The 22620-nt window shown below is 41.1% G+C and overlaps 1 protein-coding gene across 2 annotated transcripts in view; it reads left to right on the forward strand.

The window, feature by feature from the left end:
• Positions 1–22620, forward strand: part of LOC132824792 (coronin-2A-like) — a 153829-nt gene that overhangs the window by 44847 nt on the left and 86362 nt on the right. For both annotated transcript variants that reach the window (XM_060839539.1, XM_060839543.1), the window contains exon 2: positions 11504–11630. The gene's annotated coding sequence lies outside the window, so the exon portion shown is untranslated. The remainder of the gene's footprint in view (positions 1–11503; positions 11631–22620) is intronic.

Below are 22620 nucleotides of genomic sequence, written 5' to 3' on the forward strand. Positions count from 1 at the left end.
GTGGAAACCGGAGCACCCGGAGGAAACCCACGCAGACACTGAGAGAATGTGCAAACTCCACACAGACAGTCGGCCAAGGTGAGAATTGAACCCGCATCTCTGGTGCTGTGAGGCAGCAGTGCTAAGCACTGAGCCACCATGTTAGTCGTCTTAAAATGCATTACCTCACTTTTTTTCACGATTAAATTCCATTTGCCATTGTTCTGCCCATCTGAACACTCTATCCATACCATGATGTAGTCTCAGGCTCTCCTCTTTACAATTTACCATATCACTAATGATGTCAGCAGAATAGGGACCAGGAAATTCTTGCATTCACCCAAAAGGACAGACATTAGCTAAACATTTACCAAACTTTGTGAGGTTCTTCAACATTTTTAGTCCTGATTAGTTGATCTCAGATGGAATGACAATGTTTGTATGCCTAGGATATTTTTCATGTTGTAAATCAGGAAACTGTAACAGTAGTAATACATTGGAAGTAGTCTAGCTTTAGTTTTGTGATCCAGCCTTGGGAGTTGGTCATGATCCTACAATCTTCTGTCTTCATAGATAAGAATGTTATCCTCTAAGTCTTGGCTGACACCTAATATAAATACACTAAACTTATGATGTAAGTTTGCTTGCTGAGCTGGAAGGTTCGTTTTCAGATGTTCCGTCACCATACTAGGTAACATCATTAGTGAGCCTCTGGTGAAGCACTGGTGGTATGGCCTGCTTTTTAGTATGTGTTAAGGTTTCCTTGGGTTGGTGATGTCATTTCTTCTTTTTCACAGGGTTTGGTAAATCGGATCCAAGTCAATGTGTTTATTGATAGACACGCACGAGGATTCCTACTCTGTTTGGCTTGTCCTAGGATAGTGTTGTTCCAGTCAAAATGGTGTCCTTCCTCATCTGTATGTGTAAAGATACTAGTGAGAGTGGGTCATGTCTTTTTGCGGTTAGTTGATGTTCATGTATCCTGGTGGCTAGTTTTCTGCCTGTTTGTCCAATGTAGTGTTTGCTACAGTTCTTGCAAAGTATTTTTAAATGATATTAGTTGTGTTTGTTGGTTGTATAGGGTCTTTCAAGTTCATTAGCTGCTATTTTAGTGTATTGGTGGGTTTCTGGGCTACATGATGCCAAGAAGTCTAAGTAGTCTGGCAGCCATTTCTGAGATATTTTTGATGCAGGGGAGAGTGGCTAGGGTTTCTGGACACGTTTTGTCTGCTTGTTTGGATTTGTTGCTGAGAAATCAGTGGATTGTGTTCATTGGGAACCCGTTCTTTTTGAATACACTGTGTAGATGATTTTCCTCTGCTCTTTGTAATTCCTCTATACTGCAGTGTGTGGTGGTTCATTGAAATAATTTGGAGATGCTGGTGTTGGACTGGGGTGTACAAAGTTAAAAATCACACAACACCAGGTTATAGTCCAACAAGTTTAATTGGAAGCGCACTAGATTTCGGAGCATCGCTCCTTCATCAGGTGATAATCGAAATATTAGAACATTGAAATAATGTTCTAATGCAGCTTTGTTTGCGGATGTTGGGCTGATTGCTTCTGTAGTTCAGTATTTGGGTACGCAGTGTTGGGCAGTCTGTTGAAATTGTGGATTTTCTTGAAATGGTTGGGGTCTAGTGCAAATTAAGATTTTCAAATTAGGATCATGAGAACGTGAAGGGATTTGAAAAAGATCATGTAAAATTTAATACTTTATTGGATGGACACATTAGAAAGGTGAGGGAATCTCAACTTTTTCTGTACATTTCCTTTTAAATAGCAAAAATTTCCATGTTCCTTTACAGGAGTGTAATTGAACAATGTTTGACACAATGCCACATGAGTTAATTGGAGTGTTGCAGAAACATTTGGTCAAAATGGTAGATTTTAAAGACAATTCTAAAAGCGAAAAGAAAGGTGGAGAGGTTTAGGAAGTGAATTCCTAAGTTTAGGACTGAAGTAGCTGAAGACCAGCTATCGCTGTGAAAAGATTAAACGCGGGGATGCTCAAAAGGTTAGAATTAGATGTGTGAAGATATCTTGGAGGGGGTTACAGAAAGAGGGAGGGGTGATGCCATTGAGGGATTTGACAAGTGGAATGACAATTGTAAAATTGTTCAATTACGTATCTGGGAGCAAAACTTGCCACTGGATGAGATATACATGAGCAGGTTTTGAATTAGTGTGATTTCTGTGGGGGGTGGGAAGAATCGGAGGACTGTGGCAAAGACCTCAGCAAAGTTGATGTTGGACAAACAGAATGGATAGAATGTAGGGTGTGAAGCTCAATTTAAGGTTGAACAGAATACCAGGGTTCTACTGATTCAGACCACTGTGTAATTGGGGGTTGAGGTGGATGGAGCTGGTCAAGCAGTGGAGTTTATCATTAGAAAGGATTCAGTGAAGAAACAGTGCAACGTAAGAAAAGTGCATGGTCAGACCCTTACCAGGCCCTGAGCCTTATGGGTTATGATGAGATGAGTGGTTGATCCAGGTGAGATGGTTGGCAAGGCCCATCTTGATGTTAAGATTATAGAAATTCATAAAGAGGCCATTCAGCCCCTCAGATCTTCCAACAGCATCCCATCCAAACACAGCACCTGACCCTATCCCCGTAATCTCACATCTAACCTGCACATCTTTGGACTGTGGGAGGAAACCCACGCAGACAGTCGGAATGTGCAAACTCCAGGTTGGAACTGAAGTCTGATCCCTGGTGCTATGAGGCAGCAGTGTTAGCCACTTTGCCACCTCATTGTATCTTGCTCACTGTTTTCTCAAGTGACATAGTGAGATTCCTCAGGAGAAGTGTCAGGATCCATGCCAGGCAGCTTCAAACTGATGGTGCTTGTTCGATGCACAATGCTTAGAATGCAGGTCCATCCCGAGATCTCTCAAGTGTTGGCGGGTTGCTCCAGGAATGGTAAGTGGTAAGGTGGGGTGCAAATCAGACTTGATTCTGACCAGGGGGAGCTGAACCCTTGAGTAACATGGCAGGAAGTATTGTTCACCAAATTCAATGCGACTTGCACTTTGCCAAAAATCTGTAAGATTCAGCACGATGTGATGAAAGAGAAACAGATGAGCTATTAAGCAAACTTACGGATAGTAAGAAATGGCCTTTACATTTTATGTGCAACATAATCTCACCAATTTCCCAGGCTAATGGTTACTGCAACTCACAAAAAATTTGAGTGCTGTTAAGTTTTTTTTGCAAGCTGCCATCTGCTCTGTTCTCCTTTCCTGAGCCCTCTGCCCCACTTAACAATCACGGTCAAAAGAAAAGTGTTCCCTACGGTTTATATATCAATGTTCTGGGACCTACTTAGAATAGGAATATATGATTCTGGGAATTTCTTTTGCGTCTTTCTTTTAAATTTTACCTGTCTATAATAACCAGACATTTGAGGACACACCACTAAAAGTAAACATTTTCATAACTATTTAACACTGAGTTATAGACACTAAACCAAATAGGATCCAAAAAGGCCACAATGCCTTCTAAATTTGTGATGGCCAACTGCATCATGGTTTTCTCATTTACAATTGCAATTGGGAATGAGTGTTTCTAGTAGATCTTTTACTTACTGGAACATTCCAAAATAATCTACAGTTAATAAGGTACATTGAAATGTAGGGTCAGTTTGTTTTTTTTTGATTGTTAGAAAGAAGCCATTTTAAAAATTGCAGATGTGGAACATAAAACATAGAACTGTACAGCACTTTGCCCTACCATGTCTGTGCCAACCAGTATGCTCTTCTAAACTAATCCCAATTACCAGCATATGGTCTGTGTTCCCGCATGTTCATGAGTCTGTCTAAATGCCTTTTAGACTTTGCTACCATATCTCCTTCTACCACTTCCCTCGGCAGTGCTGTCCAAGCACCTACTACCTTCTGTGTTTAAAAAAGAAAGTTTCTTCATGTGTCCTTTAAACTTTTCCACTTTTGCCTTAAACCTATGCATCTTGGAGTTTGACATTTCCACTCTGGGAAAGAGATTCCAACTATCCACTTTTTCCATGTCTCTTATAAATTCATATACTTCTACCAGGTTATGCTTCATTCACCAACACTCTGGCAAAAAGAATCCAAGTTTGTCCACCCTCTCCTCCTTTCTAGCTAATACACTCCAATCCACTCAACATCCGATACACCTCTTCTGCACCTTCTTCAAAGCCACCACATTAACTGTTATGACACTGGGTAAACCCCTCTGCTAATTTGAGCCAACAATATAGAAAAGATTCACCCCATGCTGTAATCTGTTAAAATTTGAGAGGGAAAGAGCTATCCCAAAAGTCACTATTTAAAGTAAGAATTAACAATTTTATTTTTTTTAAAAAAGTCCAACACAGAATAATTAACTAACAACTACTTACAACTCCTTTCTCTTAAACCTATCTTTTACCTCCCCGATTGTAATACTAGTCCGATAAAATTTCCAATTACAATTTACAAAAAAAAAGTTCAAAACCAGGCAGCTTTGCCGAATTTCCTCTGTAGATTCTCCTCAGTCTTCTTTTCTTAGGGATTCTGCTTCACAGGTCTTGGTAGGTAAAGGTACCTTTAAGAGAACAGAGCTTTCTACAAGTAGTCTCTGTAGTTGTTGGTGCTGGCTGCTCTTTGCTGCTCTGGGTAACTGTTAAAAATGTATAAAAATATTTATACTCCAAAACATCGGATCATTTCATTGGTTTTAATATTGACAAAATGCTAAATTCAAACTTGATTGGAGTTTGCTATCTTGGGGCATAATTTAAACTGATTGGCCGAAATTGAATTTGTTTTTGTATCCAGGCAACACAGCTCTTAGCTAATTATTTCAACCAAATGTTACATTGTTACTTTGTTACTTTGTAATGGACTCTCTGTGCTTCTCTAAGTCCTTGCTAGCTTTTTTAACTCTCTTGAAGGTACAGTACCCCTACATCTTCATAACATTATTCCTATAGTGCAGTGACCAGCATTCAAATATGACCTGACCAAAGGCTTATACAATTAACAATGTTTGTATTTAGTATCCTGACCGATGAAGACACGTAGGCTACATGCTTTCTTTACCACCTTATCCATTTGTGTTGGCATGATGGAGCTATGAGTTTGGACCTCATAGCTGTATATGTTGTATATCGATGTTCCTAAGGGTCCAGCCATTTACTGCACACTTTCTTTTTACATTTGACCTCCAAAATGAATCACTCCACACTAGCTCGGATTAAATTCCATCTGTCATTCCTCCATTCAGCTTTTCAGCTAATTTAAACCCTACTGGATCCTTTGATTTCCTTCCTTCCTATCCACAACTCCATCAATTTCTGTGTCATTTGCAAACTTATTAAGATTAGAGTGATGCTGGAAAAGCACAGCAGGCCAGGCAGCATCCGAGGAGCAGGAAAATCGATGTTTCGAGCAAAAGCCCTTCATTAGGAATCGGGCTTTTGCCTGAAATGTCGATTTTCCTGCTCCTTGGATACTGCCTGACCTGCTGTGCTTTTCCAGCACCACTCTAATCTTGACTCTGATCTCCAGCATCTGCAGTACCCACTTCTGCAAACTTATTAATCAGACCACTGACATTGGCTTCCAAATCACTTGTATATTTTACAAATAACAGAAGCCCCAGCACTGATTCTTGTGGAACATCATGGTCGCAGACCTCGAGTCAGAAAAACACCCCTCCGCAATTACCCTCTTTCATCTATGGCCAAGCAAATATTGTATCCAACTCAGCAATTCACCATGAATTCCATGTGATTTGATCTTGTAGACCAGCTAACCGTGAGGATCCTTGTCAAATGCTTTAGTAAAGTCATTATGGACAACATTCACTGCCTTGCCCTCATCAATCATATTTGTCACTTGTTCAAATTTCAGTCAAGTTTGTGAGACAAGACCTCTCCTGCATAAAGCCCTATGGACTATCCCTAATAAGTCCCTTCTCCTCCAAATGCAAGTATTTCAACTCTACTGTGAAACAATCCCAGGCTGCATATTGGCTGACTCTGTTCACAGATGTTGTAAAATGCTAGTCCTTGGGACCTGTGCTTTCAATTGCTTTGATAATTACTCCAACAGGGAAGCATTCAATCACATTATAATCTACAACGTTGATGTTTATATCTTTCAATCCAAAGCAATGATTCTTTATTCAATGAAAATTGATCTCCAAATGGCATGGAGCCAGTGTTAGAGTGAACCACTATCCTAATGTATACAGTACTGGCTCCTGGTCCTTCAAAGCCTCAAATTTAAAATTTGCTTACAGGATGAACCCCATATCTGCGGAATCCTTTTCCGTGGTTTCAGTTACCCATGGTTTACCATGGCTTGAACATATTGTAGGGAACTTTCCGGAACCAGGGACTCGGGGCTGCCGGTAAGGTAAATTTCCCATTGAAATGAATGGGTTCACTCCTATCTGCAGTTTCGGGTTTCCACGGCGGGTCTTGGAACGTAGCCCAGTGAGTACAAGAGGACTACTGTACTTGTCTTCCCTCCATGACCTCACCCCTTCTGATCACTGTAACCTTCCATGGATCTCTGTGCTCCTCTGGTTCTAACCCTTTTTCCATCCTCAGTTTTATTCTCTGCGTTATTGGTGGCAATGCCTTCAGCTGCCTGAGTCCTTGGTTCTGAAATTCTCTCCCAAAACCTCTCCTAATTTGTGAGGGGATTGTAGGGAGCATTTAGCTCAGTTGGTGAGATAGTTGGCCTGTATTTGAGAATAGCTGTTCTAGTGAGGGTAGATCTGGGCCTGAAAGTGAAAGGTAATGGCAAAAAGAGGCTCTTTCTTTTTGACCATCTTTAAAGGCTACATTTATGTCCATTGCAACTGCAAGGCATGCACACACTTACCACTCATGCAGTCACAGTGACTGTAGCAACACTTGTAACAATGCAACAGTGAGATGCCTGTGTCAATGGATAGGTGCAATAAAATGAGTGTTTTGCAAATATCTTAAATGAATTAAGTCTAGGATTGTGATGTGATCTGGAGAGAGATGCAGGAGTCTGTACTTTACGGGCTGTACCCTGGGACGCACACTAACAAGCATGGACTGCACCTGGAGGACCACCAACTTGGTGAAAGACGCTTTTTGGTCTGCCTGAAACTTGTTGATCTTCTAGTGCAAGAAGTTGACCTCGACCAAGTGTTGCACATTCCAAGATCCAGGACTACGTACTGAGAGATGCAATAAAGCTTTGGACAGTTGCCACCAAGGCGCAGTGGGGAAAGACCACCATCTTTCTGCGAAACTACAATGGGAGTCCCTTCCGGTGCCTCAAATATGTGTAAATAGTATCTTGCATGAGTAAGAAATGCCTGGGGTTGGTTTGTTGGAACTGTTGGGGAAGTCAATCTCCAATGTTTGTTTTGTTCTCCATATGCAAAGACTGTCCTGAACATAACTGCGTTAGTGACGATGTATGTATGTAAGTTTTTTTTAAATAAACATAATTTGCTTAGTGTCAATCACTTGACTGCCCTATCCCTTTCCCTCTTCACTGCTTCCCTCCTGCTCACAATCCTTTTGCCTCATTGTTCACTGTCACTTGGAGTGAAGGAGGAGAGAGGTAGCGAAGGGGTGAGGAATGGACTGACCAGGAAGGGTAGCAAGTGGAGCACTGAATGGGGGAGCAATGGTGCTGAGTGAAACGGCGAGAGAGGTAATAGGAGAATTGGGGCTGAACTCAGTGAAGTGACGAGTGCAGCACCGAGCAGATGGAGGGTGGCAAGGGTTCCTTGGGAATCAGTAATATCATACAGGTGCATATGGGTGCAGTTAGCATCATCGCCTGGCTCTCGATTGCGTCTGAGATGTCAATACCACTGTCAGTGCAATGACAGGAGTTACTCAGACCTTTAAAATCCACCTCTGTGACCATATGTCATAATCTCCTCTTGACAAATTTTGTCTCTTAATGCTACAATGAAGTTGGCATGTTTTACTAATCCAAAGGTGTGCACAAGTGTAAGTTGCTGCTGAAGTCATAAAAAAAAACAGAAGTTATGGGAAAGGCTCAGAAGATCTGGCAGCATCTGTGAAGAGAAATTCATCGAACCTGAACTCTGACTTCCCTTCACAGATGTGGAAGAGCTGCTGAGCTTTTTGAGCAACTTCTGTTTTTGTTTCGAATTGACAGCATCCATAATTGTTTCGGTTTTTATTATTTGCTGTGGAAGTCATCCATTTGATCACATTTTTGGCCAGCCTTCCACCTTCATTTTCCTTCTGGCCCTGTGTAGAACCTCCCCTGATGAACAGGTTTCAGGAATATGGGGTGGTGGCTGCTGATGCTGTCAGGCTCCCCCTGAAGGCAGTGATGTTGCTTTAAAACAGCTTATCGCTTCAAGATGGTATGAGAGGAAGAAAAACAGACCTTCCACCGATCCTGTACAATCTGCACTTGTGAATCAACAGAAGGCTCCAGTGTGAATGTGCACTGAATGCCTAGATAGTACCTGTAGTTTTGAGGTGTCACAGTGTAGCAGCCCAGCTGCCTGACTCTGTTGACAGTGATAACAACCCCATGTAAAAGCAATTAAAAGTGTAGTTTCGGTTAGCGCTGATGAATTTCACATTAATCAGGGTGGACTTTGAAAAAGGCAAGCCACTCATTCTGTGCTTCATCAGATTTCTTTTAACACATTGTCTGTGCCCTCTGGGAAAAGCTTAGTGTGATTGCATACATGCAGTGAAAACTGGGTATGTGGAAGAGCACTTCTTATTGTGATAGAAATATGTTTTGGTTTTATAGTTCAGCAATGGATTTATCAGGTACAACCCTTCAATATCTCAGTAAAATAGTAAAATGGGAGGGGAAAGAAGTAATTAAATGGCCAACTGTGGGAATGTGGCAGAAAGCAACAGATCCTAATACGCATAAAAAGAAAATTAATGTTGTCCTTTTATATTGGAGGCAGATCTTCATTTTATTGTAAATACTCAGCATAAGAAACTTATGTGACACTTTGCTGTTTGAGGTTCCTATCACCCAGATGAACTGAGCTGAGATTATGCATGATATTCCACACAAGTGTTTGCTAACGTCATAATTATATTACTGGACCAGGAATGTACAGTCTGTCAGCACGAGTTGAGATCCCACCATGGCCAATGAAAAATTTGAATTTAATTCATTAGTAAATCTTTGATGGAACTTTGCAGGACATGTTGGTTTGGACACGGACATGCTCTAAACTCCATGCCATGCCATCATCACCATGGTCAGAATCCACCACTATGATTTTAACCAGAAATGGAGGAGGGATCGGCACACCCACGGGCCACCCAATTAAGATCCTGGAGGTCATGGTACCTGCAGAGGAGGAGATGAACACCACCTCACAGTGTTGCTAAGCAAGACCTAGTGGCAGAGCAAGGGTGGGTATTGCCTCTCTTTCCAGCCCTCTATGCCCATTTGGGGGCCACCCCAAAGGCTGTTTAATCAAGAAAGATGAGGACTGGGATCTTTTAAAATCATGAAGAAGTTTGTTAGGGTAAATGTGGAGAACTGTTTTCATTTGTCGGGTTGATCTGATCCAGGGGCCATAATTATTAGATATTCACTTGTAGAAGCAACAGGGTTTTCAGGCACAATATGCTTACCCAGAGGGTACTGAGAATGGGGAACTCATTACCATGGGGGAGTGGTTGAGATGAGGAGCATATACCTTTTAAGCTGTGTAAACTCTTGAAGGAGAAAGGAATAAAATAACATGCTGCTGGGGTTCAAAGAAGGTTGGAACAAGACCCATTATCCAGCATAAGCACAAGTATAGAATTGATGGGCCAAATGACCTATTTCTGTTACTTCTAATACTTTGTAAACTTTTGGAAGATTTTCTCACCCATTCCTTTGACTCCTCACTTGTCTCCTGGAGGGATGACCTTTTTGCTTCTATGGTTAGGGTTTTGAAGACACAGCATCTAAGACAATTCCCTCCTCACTTAACTTCTTTTGCAGCTGGCAGAATGGATTATAGACTGAAAAGTATCTGTAGTGTTTGTTTGGGGACTGATTTAGCTGATTAGTGAACATCTCACTCTCTCTATGCAGTGATTGCGGCCTTGAACTTTGGCAGCAGGCTTAACAAATGTCTCCACTTTACTGATTAAAGTGATTATGTGAGTGCTTTTAGATTGTCCAATCACTTTACAGTCTTCTGGACTCCAAATTAATTTGACATTGTAACCACTCATTCCAATTCTTGGGCTATTGTATTCACTATTTGTATTCCCTCCAGACTTGTCTTTGATTCTTTTCATGTGTCCCATTGCTGTCTATCACTTCCTTCTTAAGAAAATAAGAAATAGGAGCAGGAGTAGGCCATCTGGCCCATCGAGCTTGCTCTGCCACTCAATAAGATCATGGCTGATCGTTCTGTGGCCTCAACTCCACTTACCAGTCCTCTCATCGTAACCCTTAATTGTTTAAAAAAAACTATCTTAATTTTAAAAGCATTTACTGAGGTAGCATCAACTACTTCCCTGGGCAGGGAATTCCACAGATTCACAACCCTCTGGGTGAAGGAGTTACTTCTCCATTCAGTCCTCACTCTGTTCCCCCTGATTTTGAGGCTATGCCCTCTTGTCCTAGTTTCACCTGCCAGTAGAAACATCCTCTTTTTACATCTATCTTCTCTCTTCTCTTTAGAATTTTATATGTTTCTATAAGATCCCCACCTCATTCTTTTAAATTCCAATGAATATAATCCCAGTCTATATCAGTCCTCATAAGCGAACATCTTCAACTCTGGAATCAACCTAGTGAACCTCTTCTGCACCCTCTCTCATGCCAGTATATCTGTTCTCATGTATGGAGACCAAAACTGCACACAGTACTCCAGGTGTGGCCTTGCACCATGATCCATTTTTTTGCTATTTAATCTCTCCTGATTTGCAACTGTTGCAGGTTTTACCTTTTGTTCAGTCCTCCCCTGCCCATTACCCTGCCTGTCAAACTTTGTTACTTGTTTCTTTTTTCCCAAATCTGAACCTTAACTCTACTCCTCTCTCCATACAGGCTGCCTAACTTTAGTATTTCTAGCATTTTCCATTTCAATTATATACCTCGACACTGATTGTGGACATTTATAGATGATTTAGTTTTGATTTTGCAGTGACAGGTCTTTAATCTGGAAAATAACATAGTAAGAATTATCAACTGATGCTGCTATAAAAATACTTAAGAACAGGAGGAGGGATTTGGTCAAATGAGCCTGTTCTGCCACTCTCAGATATCGTAGATATGCCACCTGACAGCCATACCTGCTTTTGACCCATATTCTTAAATTACTCTGCATAACAACATCTTGCCAATCTCTGATTTAAATTTGACGGATAAATCTACCATTCATTGCTATTTGCACAAGAGAATTCCAAACATCTTCCACCATTTGTGCTGTGTCTGTCATTTATAATCTCATGATTTATCCTATTTTAGTGTCAATAATCTTAGTTATTGGGGGCAAGTGTTCTGCCCAATGTTGAAAAATCTATCTTGTCTGTTTCAGGATTCTGAAGCTGATGACCTTCTAGAGAAGACCTGTTTAATCCAGTCACCATCTTGAGCCTTTCTTGGTCAGGCATTACATTGGACAGCTGTGTCGCTGGGATTCCCCAAATTGGAACAATTACAAGGTTTGCTATTTTTTTTCATTTGACGAATCTGGTTCATTGACATGTGTCAGCTCTGTAAAATTCTCTCTAACTTGTCTTGTGGGCTAATTGTAAAATTCTTTCTAACTTGTCTTGCCAACTCTCCAGATTGCCTTGGAGTTTCTAGGAATTAGTCAGCAGAACACAGCTAAGATGAGAAGTCACAGGGCATTGTGTATTTTCCTTGTTTTTGGAACCAATAGGAACACTATCCATGGTGAGCAAACGAGCCAGATAGAAGTAAAGAGTTGCCTGATTGGTCACAGGAATGCAGGGCAAAGTGTAGGAGGTGATAGCCTAATGGTATTATTGTTGGATTGCTAATACAGACACTCGGGTGGCGTGCTGGGGACCTGGGTTTGACAATGGAATTTGAATTCTATAGAAAATCTGGAATTAACGATGACCATGAATCCATTATTGATTGTTGGAAAAACCCACTTGGTTCGCCAATGTCCTTTTAGGGAAGAAAACTGCCATATTTACCTGGCCTGGCCTACATGTGACTCCAGATCTACAGCAATTACCCTCTGGGCAATGAGTGATTGTCAGTAAATGCTGGCCCAGCCAGCGACACCCTCTTCCTGTGAATGAATTAAAGAAAAAGGGACACATTGTATGACCAGTAGCATGTGCGGAGACAGGACATTTAGAGGCACAGGCCATATGATCAAGCCCCCAGAAGTGTGGCCAAGCAAGAATTGGTAACACTAGTGCAAAATGAAGCAGCAAAATTTGACCCCTATGAGAAGGACCTTGATCATAGCTTGAAACCGAATTAAAGTAATGTACTCTGTTGAACATAATCTGCACCGAATAAAACATATTTTTGGGCAGGATGTGCAATTTCAGATTATATTTCAGTGTGTGTATGAATTTCAAGTGGAGAACCAATATTCGGGTACTTCGGGTGCCTGTGTTTGAATGCATCTCCAAGCTGTTGGGCTGAATGTCCTCTCTCTTTGGAAGCTGTAAGCATGAGTTTAAGCATTCTAAACTAAACTTAGTTGCAAAGCATAGCGCTGGAGATGAAGAGTTGAGAGGAATGTTTGGATTGTCTATGTGGCTATGACAATGTCAGGGCTGTCCATGAACAGGGTGAACATGGTGTTCATTAGTAGGCCTGAGGCCTTCTGTAACCATAGGCCCAAAGTGAGTTTATGAGCATTAGGAATTACACCTTAATTTAATTTGCTAAGTTTTTTTTGTTTCACTCTGGTTTGTTATTAATTTTGATCTTTACTAAACGAAAGGGAATTTATTTTCTTAAAACAGAATACTATGAATGAGGGAAATCCACACTAAAAACATAACGTTCTTGAAATACTTAGTCAGATCAGGCAGTGGAGACAGAAACAGAAGTTAACATTTCAGGTCTGTGACCTTTTACTATTTTCTGTTTATATTTGATAATTTTCTTAATTTCTTTTCTGCTGGTGACATTTCTGTTATCCTTATTGGCATTTTCTTGGGAAATCCTCAGAATGAAGGGTTGAATACAAGATGAAGACCCGATGCCAAGTCTCACTGGCCACTCTGTTCTCGCTCACCACCACCTCTCATGGCCACTTTCTGTCACTTTATCATCAGACCACTTATCTGACATTCAGTCCTGGATGATCCTTGATTTGCTCTAGTTAATTAATTGTCAGACTTTGCAAAACTGTTTGAATGAGATAAAGTGAAGGATTCATAGAACAGAATCACTGAAGGCCATCCAAATCATGTGCGCTGTGTTCGCCCTTTTGAAAGAGCTATTGAGCCACTCTAGTTGTGTCCAGACCTCCCTTTGCCCTTTCCTCACTGTCGTGCAATTTTCTCCCCTTCAAGTATTTATCAAATTCCCTTTTGAATGTTACGATTGGCTCTTTGCCCACAGTCCTTTTCAGGCAGCACATTCCAGATCACAATAACCTGCTGTGGAACAATAAGTTCTCCTCATCTCTCTCCCTTCTGGTTTTTTTGCCAGTTTCCTTAAATCTGTGCCCCCTGGAAATGTGGTTTTCAGGAGTACATGAGTCAAACAAGGAGGCAAAGGGTGTATTTGTTAAATCATGTTTTAGAAATTCCTTAGAAGTGGCTGGGCACTTCAAAAGTCAGAGCATATTTCAAAGTTTTAAACCATATTCTGAGATTCAGTGGTAGATTCTACCTTTCAATTTATCAAGCTTTGTCTAATGTGCTTACCCTAGGATGAACAAATTGGCACAAGAGTGTTAGCATTCACATTGGGCTAGTCTGAGGAGTTTTGACAAGTTTATTGTTGAGGGTGGTGATAGTTTAAAGACAGAAATAATGATTTCTAATTCCAATGATTCTCTGTGCTGTGCGTGTGTATCGATTCCAGGAAACGCTGTGCTATGCTGACAAGTCCTGACTTGATTTGACATCATGGGTGATGTAATGACAAGTTGACACATGGTGCGGGAAGCAGCTATTTGTCAAGTGGTATGATGTGATCACTGAAGTGGGATGGGCCAAATCCCCCCTGCTCAGTAGGAAAAATGCAGCAGCTAATTTTTTTTGGTAATGTAGCAACACACCCTTTCCTTATTAGGATTCAGGATGCATGATCCACCTCTGTGGTTTCACAAAGACCCCATATATCATTTGTTGTCCCCCTTGGGTCCAGATTTTCCTATGTAGTCTTCCCACTTGGGAAAGGAGTCTTGAATCAATGTGGATTTTCCTCAAAACGAGTGGATCTCATGGAATTGGATTTAAAAAGTGGTTAAATTTCATTGCTGTCCCGATCCTAATCTCTTGAATTTTGTCTGTAAAATGGCTTTAAGATGCTCCCTACAATTTTACCTAAATTTTGATCACCTGCCTTAATCTGTGACTCAATGTCGCATGTTGTTTGACATGCTGAACCTTTTACAGGTACACAATCCTTTATCCAAAATCCTTGGAGGCCAGTTTTTGTTTTGGATTTTGGAATTTTTTGGATTTTGGAATAAATGACATTTTCACAGTGAAATTAAAAAATCTTGCTGAACAGCAGACTATGTGAATAGTACAAGCGCTGAGAAACAGTTGGCACCTGCTAGTGCTGGGCCACACCGCCATGTCACATTTGAGTGACATGTGAGTGGGTGCGATGTTGGGTTACCTGTTCTCATGCCAAACAATCTTGTTATGCAGAAAAAAACTTCACGACCAAGCTTTGGATTTCAGAGCTTTTCGGATTTCAGATAAAGGATTGTGTACCCATACTACATTAGTGGCCCGATGAAAATGCAAACTTATAAATGTAGAGATTTTGAGCTTGACCTCAGCCAGTGGAATGAACACTGTCCTATTCCTCCTCTTGTCCCACCCTCTATTGTTGCATTGTGATGGGATAATGCTTTTAAGTAGACACTTATTGTCCATTTAAGGTTGTCAGTATACCCAATGGTGTGCAGGCTGCCTGACAACTCACTGACCCACCCCCACCCCCACCCCCACCCCCAATTTCTCCTTGTTCCTGTCCACTGTCTGCAGTAACATGAGTTGATGAGCTACCGATTGTATTCCATGTCGCCCCTCCCTTGGTGTGGGGGTGGGGGGGTCATTTCATAAAAAGTCAGCCTAATGTACAAAAAAGTCTCACAATTTCAGTCTGTCTGGGTTGGTTCTTTTTTGTCAGGTGACAGCAGCCTGTTTTGTTCTGGATTCCACCAGCAGAAGCAGTTTCACCATATATACTTTTATCACATTGATAATGGATGGGGGGAGGGGGGAGGCTAGTTCAGTTGAATTGTAAGGCAGAGTAAAGCCAATTCCTGCACTGCCTGAGGTTATGATGACGGACCCTCCTTCTTAGTCTGTCTCCTCACCTGAGGCATGGTGACCCTCAGGTTAAAACGCCATCTGTCATCTCTCTCTAATGAGAGAGCAGCCCGATGCTCTGGAAAGTCTATGGTGACTTAACCATTTCATTCTAATAAATCTGTCTTGTCAACTCTCCAAGGCTCATGTTCTGAACTGCTGGTTGCAGAATGGTGACCTGTCCATTACCCATTAACCTTGGCTTTAAAATCTAGGCAACTAGATTTTATATTTGGGTGGAGGTAGGTATTCTCCACTGCCAGTTAGCTCACTGTGTAGATTTCCCTATGAACAAGGTCACCTTGCCCACAGGAGACCTCCGCATGTCTGAGACATTGCCTTTAGGAATGGACAGATGTGGTACTGCACAGTTCACATTCTTTTAGTGAAATGGTAAGAGGGCATATTTAAAATACACTGAATTACCCTCACCCCCACTGTAAAGCAAAGTAAAGTAGGCACAGTCTGGCAATAGTCCAAATTGATTGAACTTGTCGAACCAAAAGATTACTATTTAAGCAAAAAAAAGGCTGTGTTGCTCACTGTTTAGTGTACTCGGTTGTCATGGTTACAAGTATCGAATGCAGACTGAGGATGAAACTGTTATCGGTGATCTGTGATCTGGGATGACAAGAGGTTCCCATCTGGCCAACATCAGCCTTCTTGGTCCAACTTGAAGCTGGCAACTTTTTTAGTTTTACTTTCAACATGTGTCAAATTATCATTCTGCGATCAGAGGTATTCGAAAATTCTTCAGCTGATTTTGTCGAAGGGGGTGCCTGCAGCATTCCTTTCCTCAACTTGCTATTGAGACAGTGTTTCGTAACTTTTGTTGTGAATAGTTTGGCTCTATCTAAAATTTAATATGGAGTTTGATAAGACAATTGCAACAGGGATAATCACCCTGGAGAACCAGAATTGTTTTTTATTTCAAAAGTAAATTTAAACTTAAAAATGTTTTTTGTGTATAAATGCACAGTCACAAACACGATTTGGTTCTGTCCAAATGTGTCTCAAGGAAACCAATAAACATTGCAGGTTGACTCTATTCAAACAAATCAAAGGCATCTCTTACATGTACAAGACTATATTGACATGCGTTTGAAACACTAGAAGGGTCGGATAACTGAATGGACCCCCATTAACTTCAGCAGGAAGATCTCAGACAGTGGTCTTTCCCCAGTGCGCTTTGGCAGCAACAGCTGCCCCAAGCTGTAGTGCGTCTCTCAGCACATAGTCCTGGACCTTGGATTGTGCTGATCTGCAACACTGGGTTGAGGTTAACTCCTTGTTCTGGAAGATGTTGTAAACCACATCCTCTGAAAGTTTGTTTCATAAGTTTTGGCAAAACCTGTTGCCCTTTATTTCAGATTCTTGTTTCCTCATAGTCACTCATAGTGACTGATTTCTGTGAATTACAAAATGGTAGCCAATTATTTTCTTTTCTTCTTGACCATTCTATGTATTCTGAAGTAAGTTAAAATACATTTATAGGATAAGGAACAGTTAAATTAATGCTCCGCAATGATTTTAAAACAATAATAAAGAGTTGCCTTTATGTTTCACAACCACTGGACACACAAAGCTAACAAAGTACTTTTAAAAGTGTAATCACTGTTATGCGTCAGCTAGTCACATAGAGCAAGCTCCCACAGCAGTACTGACCAGATCAGTATGTTCCACTGATATTGTTTGAGCATTGGCTGGGTCGTTGATGAAAGCATCATCTTCTCTTTGAATTAGTGGCCGTGGGAACTTGTACAACCACTTAGGCAGTCTGGCAGGATCTCTGAATTAACATTTCATCGGAAATACGTTGCTTGTCAATGTGGCATACCTTCAGTATTGGTACTGGACTGACTGCCTTGATGTTTGTACTCTAGTCTAAGAGTAGAACGCCAAGGGGTAAAATGCTACTATCTCAACAATGGCTGATACTTTAATATAAGATGACCTACGAGGGAGAAAGGAGTATTTTGCATTTAACACATTTTTATATCAAATGGAAAAGAAAGCCTTGCAACTCCATGGCACCTTTCACCACCTGAGGGCATCACAAAGCTCTTTACTGTCAGTGAAGTACTCTAGAGATGTAGTTCGCTATTGTAATGTGGGAGATGTAGCAGCCAGTTAATGCATGATATTCCACAAACAGCAATGTGATAATACCGGGATAACTTAGGGGTTTCTTTTTCCATCAAGTGTAAGTTGAAGAATAAAGATCAGTCAGCACGACATGAAAAACTCTGCTGTTCTTCTTTTGTAAGTGTACCATGAAAATGCATGTCCACTAAAGAAGATGGCCTTGGTTTTGCAGCTCAGCTGAAAGATGACCCCTGTAGCAGTGCAGGCATTCCCTCAGTACTGGGACCGGGAATGTCAACATCCATGGTGTTTTTGTGCTTCTGAGTGGGTCTCAAATTCCAAGACTTCTAGCTTTGTCAAAAGTGCTAGCCAATGCATCATGGTTGTCAGCATTAACTATAATAATACTGATGTAGAATGTTATAGTTGGGAGCTTCTATTCTCTCCAGTATCTCCAAGAGAGAGTTTGTTTGTTTTTAACTCCCTCACAAAGATCCTTTCTTAGTCGAACTACAGTTATCATGGAGACTGAGAAAAGAACACTCTCCAGTATAAACTGAGACCATCTGCCTCAAATAAATGTAAAGATCCCAGGCATGACAATACTGTGACTTCAAGAGGTGCGTTTTGTCCTGGGTTTTGTTTTGAAGAGAAGTTTTAAGGCAGAGGTACTGAGTAGACACTAGAATAAACTGCTTTTGAGGCTTTAGGGTTTGGTTTTAAAGTCGGAACAACAGCAGCAGCCTGGATGGGTGTGGTCAGGCTCCTGCAGAACCCGATATTTAGTTTAGCTTTCCGCAGTTGCTGTTTGGGGTTTGAAATGGAAACTGTTCTTTCCCCTTCTCGATTACAGCTAAAAGCTGTGCGTTCTCTTCCTGCTGATGGAGTTGCATGAGAAATAATCTGTCTTCCAAATTTGCCTTTTGCCAAGGGTGTGTTTATGGGATATTATTATGTTAGAACAGTTAATTATTGATGGAGTAAAAACAATGACTGCAGATGCTAGAAACCAGATTCTGGATCAGTGGTGCTGGAAGAGCACAGCAGTTCAGGCAGCATCCAACGAGCAGCGAAATTGATGTTTCGGGCAAAAGCCCTTCATCAGGAATGAAGGCAGTGAGCCGGAAGCATAGAGATAAGCTAAGGGAGGGTGGGGCTAGGGAGAGAGTAGCATGAGATGAAGGTGATAGGTCAGAGAGGAGAGGGTGGAGTGGATAGGTGGAAAAGGAGCTAGGCTGCTACTCTCTCCCCACCTCCACCCTCCCCTAGCTTATCTCCCCATGCTTCTGGCTCACTGCCTTCATTCCTGATGAAGAGCTTTTGCCTGAAACATCAATTTCGCTGCTCGTTGGATGCTGCCTGAACTGCTGTGCTCTTCCAGCACCACTGATCCAGAAGTTAATTATTGATTGTAACTGGGTCTACTATTCTGTTAGGTTTTCCAATAGATTAAATAATTCGGATTTTTCAGTTCTTTCGTTATATTTTAACTATAGTGAATGGATGAAGTGTGTTTTGCTTAAAAGCTGGTAGTTTGACCAGTTGAATTGCATCTGGAATGCAAAACCTTACATTTACCTTTTAAAATAAGAAAAAGTTAGGGTTTAGACGACCTTCTAAATATTTTGAGAGGTTTAGTGTGGTCCAAAACTTATGACAACTATTTTAAATAGGGCAAGGGAGTTGGGTTCCTAGCGTTCTGCCCAATAGTTATCCTTCAACTCAGTGATCTCTTCATTATCATATTGATGTTCATGGAAGCTTAACATGTATGAACTAGCACTGCTTTTCTGACTGAGAATATTGACTGCACTTCAATAGAACTTCACTGGCCAAACTTTAGTTGGTATTCTGCACTGGCGGACTTTGCTTCCTTAGTATAGACAAGTGATTTTCATTCCATTGATTGATTTGTTTTTGTGAAGTCTGTTCAATGGTAATTTTTTTTGTATAGCTTCAAGGTTGAAAAAAATAATATTTGCTTACCCTTTGCTGAAACTGGACCCCTCTTCCTTCAGTGTAAATGTGGTGATTAGTCTAGTTTCATGCCCTTTAAAGACACTGAGGTAGGGTTCTGGATTGTAGCTGATGTAAAACAGATTCTTTCTCCCCTGCTTGTGAAGGAACAGAAGAATGCAAATTCCAAATTTACAAGACTGGTAATACGAGAGTTTATAATTATTCATAACTTTCAAATGAACAAGTCCAGTTTCTGCCTGTTCCCACATGACAACACATTTTCATGCATGAGTTGATTTGCTCCAATCCTTGAACATTAAAGTTCATGTTGTGCTTGCCTTACTGACTGGTGCACAGTAATTTTAAACTTTCTTGGGGGTGAGACTGATTGACATCAGGCACCAGAGGCTCTTAGCAAAGCGGCAGATGATTCTGTTCACTGCATAAGATTTTAATTTCCATTGACTCAAGAAAAATGGCCAAGATTTCTAATTTCAAGCAGAGTAAGAGAAGGAGCAAGCCGAGAAAACCAATTTTCAAAGGGAATCTGAACTAGCATTTGATGAACCTTGAAGGAAAGACACAGCGTTCTTATTCAACAATTAGCATGAACCAATTGCACCCATCTCACTTGTCGGAATTTTCTGGCCTTAGCTGTCACATAGTTTGGAAGCACTCTTGCCTCTGGGTCACAGGTTTTAATTCAAGTCAAAGGTGGTACACGGACTACTGCTCTGTCTGAAGTCCTGTCTCTCAGATGACATGCTGTCTCTCAGGTAATCAGGAAGGCTAATTGAACATTGGCCCTTATTTCAAGGGATTAGACTATGAAATGGGAAAGTTTCCTTGCAACTGTACAAGGTGCTGTTGAGAGCACATTTGGAGTACTGTGAGCAGTTTGGTCTCCTTAATTAAAGAAGGATGTCATTTCTTTGGAGGCAGATCAGCAAAGTTCATTAGGATGATTTCCAGTATGGAGGGAATGTCTTAGGAGCGTAGATTAAACAGGTTGGGACTCTACTCACTGGAATTTCGAAGAATGAGAGGTGATCTGATTGAAATGTACAGGATTCTTAAGGGGCTTGACAGAGTAAATATTGAGATGATGTTTCCCCTCATGGTAGAGTCTTGGAGAAAAGGGCATGTTGGATTGAAGAGGTGCCCATTTAGGACTGGGATGAGGAGGAATTATGAGAGTTATGAGCCTTTGGAACTTCTTGCCACAGAGGGCTGTAGGGGCAGAGTTCCTGTCTATGTTTCAGGCTGAGATAGATAGGTAGGAGTTCCAGGAAAAGTGGATGTGAGGTGTGTTGGATTAGTCATGATCCTATTGAATGGTGGAGTATCTTTGAGGGGCTGAATGGCCTACATCTATTTCTTATGGTTTTATGATATGCTGAACTAAAGTGTAATCTGCCCTGTTGGACAAATACAAAAAAGTTCACAATTGTGAATTTAAAGAAGAACAAGGGAGTTCACCCTAGTCCTGGTTATTCCTCAGCCAAACATCAATGAAACCGATTATTTATGATTTCATTATCATTCATGGGTGTTGGCTGCTGTATATCCTACGTTACCGCATTGACTACACTTCAAAAGCGCTTCATTAACGGTAAAGTGCTTCGGGATTCTCTGAGCTACATAAGTAATTTATTTTCTTTTGGAGTCTTTGTTTATATTGTAGCTATGAATCCTCCTGTTCATAATCAACAGGAGATTTCTCACATTGCTCAATTCTGCACCAGTGTTTCAATTAGAGAGATCTGTTTGTGGGAACTTATCTACAGGAGCAGAGCTCCACTCCAATTAAGCATTTTCCAGTAAGCAAGCAGGAGTATTCTCTCAAAATATTTAAAATAACTTTGCTTTGTGAGTTCCTGCAGTATCTAAAGGTTCAAAAGGCTCATGAACTACTCCTTAAACTGTGTTCGTCATTGCCTGGAAAATGGACTGTGCATGGTGGCAAACCAAACTAGTTTCAAAGTTGCAACACAATGTGAAATAATACTACTGCCAATTGCTGTTGATCGGCAGGTTTAACTGTTATTTCATGAAAGCACAACTATAAATAGTTATCCTGTGTGAAAATCTTTGAATGACCTCTCTCATTAAAGTTTCAAAATGAAACATATTGCCCCTCTGTGTTTGAAGCTGTGATTGGATTCAACTTTTGCCAACCTAAAGGTGTAACTGGTTAGACCAGCATTGATTATCTATTCCTAGTTTCCTTTGAGAAGGTGTTGGTAAGGCACCTGATTGAACCTCTGCAATCTTTTGGGGTTATAAGGACACCCACAGTGCTGTTAGAAAGGAGACTGATTAAGTAATAGTGAAGGAACTGTTATTAAAATTCTAGGTCAGGATAGTGTGCAGCTTGAGGGGGTTTTTCGGCTAGTGATGCTCCCATGCATCTATTGGCCTCATCCTTCCAGGTGGTAGAGGCCGTGGATTGGGATGGTGCTGTTGAAGTTGCCCGCAGAGAATCTTGTTAATGATATGCACTGTGCATCCTGGTGAATGGGGTGCTAGCCAAGCAGATATCTTTGTCCTGGATGGTGTTGAACTTCGAGTGTTGCTGGAGCTGCAGTGCATCCAGGTAAATGAAGAATATTCCATCACATTCTTGCCATGTACCATGAAGATGGTGGACAGGCTTTGTGTGACCTGCTGTTGCAGCAGATTATTGTGTGAAGTGGAGTTAGAATATTTCCAAGTTCAAATGTGGCCATTAAGAGTGCACCTGGAATGCTATGTCCAATTTTGATCTCCATATTTCAGGAAAATGTACTTGCAGTGCCATGAAGAAGTACTAGAATAGTCACTGGGATGTGTTGTCCTTTGTTGAGAGACTGAGCAAATTGGGCCTATATTGTTTCGAAGCTTAAAAGAATGGGAGGCAATCTTGATGAAACAGGCAGGATTCAAATGAGGCTTGATAGGGGGAGATACAGGGAGCATTTTTCCATTGTTTGGGGAATCTAAAACATGGAGGCACAGTCTCCGAGGAATGGGCCTGTCAACCGCAGAGATGAGGAGAAATGGCCTCATTCAGAGGGTTGTGTAATTCTCTGCCCCAGAGGATTGGAGATGTTCCATTGTTAATAAATTCATGGAG

The sequence above is a fragment of the Hemiscyllium ocellatum genome, chromosome 2, assembly GCF_020745735.1.
Source record: "Hemiscyllium ocellatum isolate sHemOce1 chromosome 2, sHemOce1.pat.X.cur, whole genome shotgun sequence".
Lineage (NCBI taxonomy): Eukaryota > Metazoa > Chordata > Chondrichthyes > Orectolobiformes > Hemiscylliidae > Hemiscyllium > Hemiscyllium ocellatum.